Consider the following 8,519-nt stretch of genomic DNA (forward strand, 5'->3'; position numbering starts at 1 on the left):
GAATTTGAACCACTATTATCATCGGAGTCTTTTTGTTTGCTCTTAATTACTCATGATGCAAATGCAAGTTTGAGGAAAATGTAACATTCTAGTTTTTATACTTTTTATTGAGGATAATTTAGTAAGTTTTATAATTTATAATTGAAATGGGTCGTTTTTAAATTAGAATGGGTCGTTCTTAAGTTGGAACGGGCCGTTCCAATCTTCCAAAAAAGGATTAAAATCTTAACTGAAACGGGTCGTTCCTAAACTGAAACGGATCATTCTAAGTTATGAAAAAGGCCTAAAAATCTTTGTTTGGAATGGTCGTTCCAGCCTAGTCAATTATGTGTTAATCTTATTTCTGGAACGGGCCGTTCTAGTTTCAGAACGAGTCGTTCCAGTTACAAAATTAACACAGAACGGTCGGATCCAGAACGGGTCGTTCTGGAAACATTTTGATGCCTATAAATAGACAGCTTGGGCACAGGCTCAAAAATTTCATCCAAGATTCCTTAGAACTCGAAATTTTTCTCTCTCTTTCCTATTGTATTTCTTGAGTTTTGTGAGGCATATTGTAGTGTGAAAGGTTGCCGCAAAGCACCTAAAATCTCCATAGTTAAAGATCTAATAAAGCTTGCTACGATGTGAAGGTATCTATTGTCAAAACAAGAGTGAAGATCTGAATTTTCACCTCACTATCACAAGAGAAACAATGGAGCTTCTACTCGAAGACTGAAGATCAGGTGTACAATTTGTCAGCTTTGTTACCCAATAGAGTACGCAACCAACACTCAACTGCTCTAAAGGGTGAGGATACGAGAAAATACACCTATCCAAGGGAAACAACGTAGAAGCGCCAACACTAAAGAGACGAGGAGAAGACCCGGACGAAATGTCTACGTCTTTACTTGCCTTCGAAAAAACAACACATAGCTATCCCAAAGGACAAGTAAAGAGGGGCAGCTGTAGACACCCAATTTCGTCCAGGAGAATACAAACAAGGAAATGGACTTTCATTATTGAAGGAAAGAAGCTCCCGAAGCATGGAAACAACAAGACACGACATCGGAAAGCCTAAAGCTCAAATGAGCTAGTTTTAGTATCCCGGAACGGGCTTCCCAATTCGGAACGGCCCGTTCCAATTTACAAAAAGGGCCTAAAACCCTAATTTGGAACGGACCGTTCCTAAATTGGAATGGGCCGTTCCAAGCTCCTAAAAAAGGGCCTAAAACCCTAGTTTGGAACGGGCCGTTCCTAAATTGGAACGGGTCGTTCTCAGGCCGGAACGGGCCATTCCAATCTCCAAAAAAAGGATTAAAACCTTAACTGGAACGGGTCGTTCCTAAATTGGAACGGGCCGTTCCAAGTTATGAAAAAGGCCTAAAAACCCTTGTTTGGAACAACCGTTCCAGCCTAGCCAATTATGTGTTAATCTTATCTTTGGAACGGGCCGTTCTAGTTTCAGAACGAGCCATTCCAGTTACAAAATTAACATAGAACGATCGGATCCAGAAAGGGCCGTTCCGATTTCGGAACGAGCCGTTTTGGAAACTTTTTGATGCCTATAAATAGACAGCTTGGGCACAGTTCTCAGGGCTCAAAAATTTCGTCCAAGACTCCTTAGAGCTTGAAATTTCTCTCTCTCTTTCCTATTGTATTTCTTGAGTTTTGTGAGGCATATTGTAGTGTGAAAGGTTGTCGCAAAGCACCTAAAATCTCCATAGTTAAAGATCTAATAAAGCTTTCTACGAGGTATTACTTATCAATCTCTTGTTCTATCTTTCTCTTCTTTTATTTCATATATTGCTATAATAAATGTAATTATGTAGATATCTTAGGGTTCATCGTGTAATTTATATTTCATGTAAATAATCATTAATAACGGGGATTAAATCTTTAAACTATTAATTTTTATTACGTTATCTTCATCATAGGGTACTGATTTAGGGCGTTGTAGGGGTGCTTAATACATTCTCTACACGTAACCGACCCCCGAACCCAATTTTGGTTATGAAGACCATTATTGGACTTTTAAAAACCTTTTCTTTTTCCAATGTTTTGAGTAAAATATTGGTGGCGACTCCATGAACCTATTTTCAAAACCATTAATTAAAGTTTAGTCTGGTGTCCGGGCTTTCCTTAATTGATGAGATTTTCAAAAGGATGTTTAAACCATAGGTCGCGAGATCAAAAATATTCGGGTTGCGACAACTCTAAAGTATGAAATATTAGGCTTCCTCCCATTATAAATCTCATAGGGTATTTTCTTTAGAATATGCCTAATTAGAACCTTATTTAACACATGACAAGCTGTGTTAATTGCATCAGCCCAAAAATATTTTGGTAGTTTGGTCTCATTCAACATAGTCCTAGCTAACTCCTCAAGAGACCAATTTTTCCTTTCAACAACCCCATTTTGTTGAGGTGTCCTAGGTGCTGAAAAATTATGATTAATACCATGCTCCTCACATAATTTTTGGAACAAAATATTTTGGAATTCACCTCCATGATCACTTCTAATTGAGGTGATATTTGTGTTCTTTTCATTTTAAACAAGCTTAGCAAATTTCTTAAAAGCATTAAAAGCTTCACTTTTATTTGCAAGGAACATAACCCAAGTGAATCTTGAATAGTCATCTACAATAACTAGCCCATAGTAATTTCCACCTAGACTCATGGTTCTTGAAGGACCAAACAAATCCATGTGAATTAATTGTAAAGGTCTAGAAGTTGAAATCTGATTTTTGCTTTTAAAGCTAGCCTTCACTTGCTTGCCTTTTTGACAAGCATCACATAGTTTGTCCTTGCTAATTTTGAGTTTAGGTAATCCTATCACTAACTCCTTTCTACTAAGTTTGTTTAAGTGATCCATGTGTATATGTGCAGCTCTTCTATGCCACAACCAAATATTGTCTTCTTTGGTTATTAAACACTTGGTGTTAGAAATTGCAATTGAGTGTTCTAAGTCTAGCATGTATATGTTGTCAATTCTTTTTCCAATGAATCTAATTTCTTTTGTCAATTTATCACAGATTAAGCAACAAGTGTTATCAAATTCAATTTTAAAACCTTTGTCACTTAGTTGACTTATACTAAGCAAGTTATGTTTCAGCCCTTCAACAAGCAATACATTCTCAATCAATGTTAAGGAGGAAGAGTTACCAATGTTTCCATGACCAAGAATCCTCCCTTTGTTGTTGTCACCATAAGTAACAAATCCTTCATTCTTTAACTTCAGACTTGATAAATTTGAAGGATCTCCAGTCATATGCCTTGAGCAGCCACTATCAAGATACCATAATAAGCTTTTGGCTCTCAAGAATTCCTACAACAAAATCAGAAAATTGATTTAGGTACCATGTGAAGGGTCCTTAATGGTTAGTTCTCAACCTTTGACTCTTTTTAATCCAAATCATTTCTCCATTTGGAACACCATACTTCCTAGAGTAGCAATTCCTTATTGTATGACCTTTCTTACAGCAATAATAGCAAGTTGTTTGTTTAATAAAATTACCTTTGTATTTTCTGAAAAATTGGTTTTTCTTAAAAACTCTTTCCTTTGTTTTTAATGGAATATTCATGCTTTGATTAAAACCAAGTCCACTTCTATCAAAAGTATTTCTTTGCTTTCCCAAAATGATATTCAAATTTGCATTTCCATTTGTGAACTTTGCAAGAGTATTTTTCAAATCAGCATTTTCTTTTTCCAAAACCTTGCAATTTTCACAAACAACTTTTGAAGAAGGGGAGGTTTCACAATGAGCTTCATTGAAATTCAAAATAGTTTGAAGATTGTCATGCTCATTTTTCAAATTTTCAAGCTCTTGTTCAGCTCTAATTAAAGCATTTTCATACCATTTTTTTAAGCTTTGAATTTAAAGCATCTAATTTCACAGCCTCTTTGTGAATTTGAATGAAAGCTTCTTGAAGTTGATCATAATCCGGATTAGATTCAAGGTCAGAATCACAACTATTGTGTCTTGATCAGCTCCAACCATCAAACATAAGTTGTTTTCTTCAAATTCAGATTCATCAATTATTGTGCTTGAGTCATTGTCTTCCCAAGCAATGTAGGCTCTTTTTCCTTTATCATTTTTCTTCACTTTCTTTTCCTCTTGTTGCTTTTTTAAAAGGTTTGGACATTCAACTTTTATGTGTCTTGGTTTTCCACACTCAAAACAATTGTATGAGGATGTACTTGCTTCATCTTTCTTATTGGCCTTCTTGTTGAACTTGTAGGGGGAATTCCTCTTCTTCCTTAGGAATTTTCTGAACTTCTTCACCAGCAAGTTGAAGTTCTCTGTTTCAGAATCTTCGGAGCTTGATTCTTCACATACTTCTTTGCCTTTGACTGATTTCAAGGCTCTTAGAGACACTCCTTTGCCCTTTTTGTCTTGCTTTTCATTTTTCTAAAAAATATGCAGCTTTTTTGCTCATGCTCTCTTAGCTTTCCAAAGAGAGTTGCAAGGGTTAGTGAAGTCAAGTCCTTTGATTCTTCTATGATAGTAACCTTTGCTTCCCATGATCTATCCAAGCATTGTAGCACTTTCAAATTTAATTCTTCTTCTTCAAATTTCCTTCCAAGATCAACAAGGTGATTTATCAAGTGTGTAAACCTCTTTTGAAAATCAAAAATTGATTCACCATGATTCATTCTCAACAATTCATATTCTCTTATAAGTGTATGCTTTCTAGATCTTTTTACATCACTTGTTCCTTCATGAGTGACTTGCAAAGTGTCCCACATTTATTTAGCAGATTTGCATTGAGAAATTCTAAGAAACTCATCAATAGACAATGAAGATGTAATAATGTTTTTTGCTCTATAGTCATATTGGGCTCTTTTTCTCTCATCATCACTCCACTCACTCCAATATTTTTCTCTCTTCCCATCATCATCTTTGGTCATAGGGATATAGGGTCCATTTTCAATTGCATCCTACACAGCAATGTCAATTGCTTCAATGAAAATTCTCATCCTAATTTTCTAATAGACATAGTTTTCACCATTGAAAACAGGAGGTCTATGAATAGACACACCCTCACCATAAGGTAGGTTGCTGTTGGTCATTTTTGAAATCTTGAATAACACTCAATCTTGAAACCTTTCTCTAGATACCAATTGTTAGAAAAGAATGGCTCAATCCAAGAAGGGGGGTGAATTGGATTCTATGACACTTTAAAATTTTTCAGAGTTCTTAGGATCTTTATTTCAATTTAAACTTTTCTAATATGAATTATCAAAGAAGTTCCTTGAAAGACTTGCTAATGGGAATGATTCCTATATGCTTTCTTGATTAATCTTTGATATATTTCAAAGTTAAAAACACTTAATATGCAACACTTTGATTCAGTTTAAAGCAATGTTGTGCATACAAACATATTAATCAAGATTATTCCCTTTAACACACAACCAAGATATTACTCAAAGTAAAAGATAAGGGTAAGAGAAGAATGCACAAGTCTTTTATCCTAGTTCAGCCACTCCACATGTGACCTATATCCAGTCCTCAATCATAACCTGATCAAGATTTGTTCCACTAACTCAATGAAGAAGTTTTACAAGCATACCACACATGCATATACTCCTACATTCTAGATAACCACTTTCTTGACCCCAAGAAAGCTCCTCTTATAGAAACCCACTACAAGAATTCCTTACCACTTGAGACACCTACTCAAGATTTATAATTATTCACAAAGAATCAAAGGAACGAATTCACCTGGAAGCTGAACAAATCTGACTGTGAATTCAGAAGCAAATCTCAATCTTTCTCTTCAAAGAATGTGATGATGATGATGATATTTTTCAAAGCATTTCAAAAATGTTTTACTTCTTGGTTTCACAAAGAAAACACTCCAAGAAGGTCACAAAGACTTCACAATAACGTTTTTCTCTTTTTTGATTGTTAACTCATTCTCTGTTCTGAAGTTTCAAAGTGTGAAAACTATTTATAACATTTTTAGAACCAGATAATCGATTATTTTAAAGGATAATCGATTATTTTTTTCTTCATGATTTCTAGAAATCACTCAAGAACATAATAATCGATTATTTTGCAGGATAATCGATTATTCCAGAGAGTGCTTCCTGGGATAATCGATTATTTCACAAATAATCAATTATTACAACAAGGCATCCTTTTCACCTGTTGCTGGAATAATCGATTACATTTAATGATAATCGATTAATTTGAGTCAGTTTTCAAAAACTCAGTTTTGTATCTCAAAATAACTTTCCAAGTATTTAAATCATCATCAACTCACTCTTAGTCAAATTAGATTAAGATTAACTCATGCACAAAGCACACACATGCAAAATAAGCTAAACAAATCAATACAACTTATGAGCTATCCCTATTACACATCATAATAGCCATATTTTCTTCTTCACTTTATTTTTTACTTGTTGATGTCCTTGGTCAGCTTTGATTCTCAGAATCTACCCTTTTGTTATCATCAAAACTTTCATACTCCAAGTTTGAGTTGAATCACCACTCCATGAATCTCAACACTATCATAGTGCGAAACTGTTTGAATCTTGCTCTTGGTAGTGCCTTGTGAATATGTCAACAACTTGCTCTTCGGTCTTACAATACTTCATCTTGATTTCTTTAGTTGTTTCTACTTCTCTGATGAAGTGATATTTAATTGCAATGTGTTTTGTTCTTTTGTGATGTACTGAATTTTTTTGTCATTGCTATTGCTAATTTATCGTTGCAGTAGATTGTAGTAGGCCCATCTTATTGTTCTCCCATTTCTGCAAGTATTCTTCATAGCCAAATTGCTTGACTTGTAGCTTCAGCTGCTGCAACATATTCTACCTTTGCGGTTGATTGTGCAATTATTTCTTTTTTTTTTATGCCCAAGAAAATATTATTGATTTGAGTGAGAAGGCATAACCAGAGGTGCTCTTCATGTCATCTACCGATCCTACCCAATCATTATTGGTGTCTCCGAGCAAACTTGAGTTGGTCATTGTTTTATACCAAATACCAAATTCCTTTGTACCTTGTAGATATCTTGGAATTCTTTTAGCTACTCTAAAGTGAATTTGGCTTGGGCTTTGCATAAACCTTGATAAAAAACTTATAGCATACATTATGTCTGGTCGTGTGGCTGTTAAATATAGTAAGCTTCCAATCAAACTTCTGTAGCGAGATGCATCAACATCTGGTGCTCCATCATCTTTTTGTAGTTTTTCCTTTGTCACAAGCGGAGTAGAGACAGTCTTGCAACCACTCATCTTGAACTTCTTCAAGAGATTTTCAATATATTTCTTTTGACAATTGAATATCCCTTTCTTCTTTTGACTTACCTCAATACCAAGGAAGTAGATCATCAAGCTAAGGTCTGTCATTTCAAATGTCTTCATCATGTCTTCTTTGAATTTTGTCATCATCTTCATATTGTTCCCTGTGTAGATAAGACCACCTACATACAAGGAGACGATGAGTGTGTCATACTGACCTTGGGTCTTGATGTATAGTGTTCGCTCACTCTTACTCCTCTCGAATCAATGATCGGTGAAGTATTGATCTATTCTATTGTACCATGCCCGAGTAGCTTGCTTTAAACCATATAAAGCTTTTCTAAGCCTTAGTACTTTGTTTTCATTGCGCTTATTTATGAAACCTTGTGGTTGCTCTACATAGATCTTTTCTTGTAGTACTCCATTGAGAAAAGCAAACTTGACATCTAGCTGGTAGATATTCCAACCTTTTTGTGCCGCAAGAGCTATTAGAGCTCTAATTGTATCTAGGCCTGCTACTAGGGCAAATGTCTCATTGTAGTCAACTCCGGGTTGTTGTGAATAGCCCTTAGCTACCAACCTTGCCTTGTGCTTTTGTATGGTGTCGTCCAGATTGAGCTTTGTCTTATAAACCCATTTTGCCTTGATGATATCTTTGTCTTTTGGATAGTCTACTAGATCCCATGTGTTATTTTTCTCAATCACTTTTATCTCTTCTTCCATAGCCTTGACCCATACTTGTTGCTTTAACGCTGCCTCAAAGCTTTCAAGTTCAAGAATGGCCCAGTTGCAGGTTTCATATATATCTACCAAGGATCTAACTCGTCTTGGAGTAGACTTTGGTGATGGAGTTTGTTGTTGCGGAGGAGAATGAGGCTCACCTAGGACTTCTGCAATTTCTTCTTCTAGTTGTTGCATTGAGATAGAAATGTTTTTCTCTATTTTCTCATCATTCCAATTCCGAGCCGCATTTTCATCAACTTCAACATCTCGGCTAATAATCAGCTTCTTGGTTTGCAAGTTGTAGACTCGGTAGCCGTTTGACTGTGTGCTATATCAAAGGAAGATACCTCGTATTGTCTTGTCTTCTATCTTGTGCCTTTTCTCTTCTGGAACTGTCGCCACCGGCCCAAACGGGCCTCGGCTGTCGCGAAGACGGTCGAGCTCGCTTTTATTTTAGTTTTGAAAATGTATTGGATTATTAGAACGACTTGTTCTCAAACTGAGACCTTGTCGATCTTATCCAATTTATTTATTAAAAGTCTCACCAATCCATATTAATCCC

The sequence above is a fragment of the Cajanus cajan genome, chromosome 4, assembly GCF_000230855.2.
Source record: "Cajanus cajan strain Asha chromosome 4, NIPB_CcT2T_4, whole genome shotgun sequence".
Lineage (NCBI taxonomy): Eukaryota > Viridiplantae > Streptophyta > Magnoliopsida > Fabales > Fabaceae > Cajanus > Cajanus cajan.